Source organism: Salvia miltiorrhiza, chromosome 3, assembly GCF_028751815.1.
Source record: "Salvia miltiorrhiza cultivar Shanhuang (shh) chromosome 3, IMPLAD_Smil_shh, whole genome shotgun sequence".
Classification (NCBI taxonomy): domain Eukaryota; kingdom Viridiplantae; phylum Streptophyta; class Magnoliopsida; order Lamiales; family Lamiaceae; genus Salvia; species Salvia miltiorrhiza.
The window spans coordinates 16,525,581-16,526,335 of record NC_080389.1 but is presented as its reverse complement, the minus strand read 5'-3'; the positions used below and the strand labels follow the sequence as shown (position 1 = coordinate 16,526,335).

Sequence of the window (755 nt, the reverse complement as noted above, 5' to 3'; positions counted from 1 at the left end):
TAGTTTGGTCTATTGAATTGGTACTGCCGCTGGACATAATTAGCATCTTCAAACTGCGACACATCAGGTAAACTCGGCTGCTGAGGAATTTTAGCTAGCAGTGCCTTTCTCTCCAACTCATACTGCTTTTGAAGAGCTTCATATTTATCCTTAAAATCATCTCTTTCCTCATTCACAGCTGCAATTCTTCTCGTGGAATTTCTGTCATTCGGCCATTGATAACTGTTGGAGGCCATCTCTTCTATCACACGATAAGCCTCCTTTGTATTTCTATGGAGAAGACATCCACCTGCAGTAGCATCCACCATAGTTTTTGTCAGACCAGTCAAACCATTATAAAAGTGAATGATTTGTTGATCCTCCGTGAAACCATGTTGTGGACAGTTCCTGAGCAGCTCACGAAATCTTTCCCAGGCATCATGAATGGTCTCATCTCCTAGCTGGGAAAAGTGAGAAATCTCTGCAATGATTTTCTGAGCTTTAGAGGCAGGAAAGTATTTTGCTAGGAAAGCTCTACACAAATCCTCCCATCCAGTAATGGCACCTCTGTCCAAACTCTTGAACCACTCCTTCGCTCTGTCTCTAAGAGAGAATCCAAACATCTTCATTCTGATGGCATCAGGTGGCACTCCATTCTGCTTAATGGTGTCGCAGATATCTAGGAACTGGGTAATGTGAGCATGCGGATTTTCAGAAGCCGCTCCACTAAACTGCTCAGCTTGCACCATGTTTATCAATCCCGGCTTCAGCTCGAA

At 43.7% G+C, this 755-nt stretch overlaps 1 non-coding gene across 1 annotated transcript; it reads left to right on the top strand.

Annotated features, from left to right (window-relative positions):
• The first annotated feature begins 366 nt into the window (after positions 1–366).
• On the top strand, positions 367–473 carry LOC131019263 (small nucleolar RNA R71). Its single transcript, XR_009100183.1, has one exon. It is a non-coding gene; the product is annotated as a small nucleolar RNA R71 (small nucleolar RNA).
• Positions 474–755: the final 282 nt, after the last annotated feature.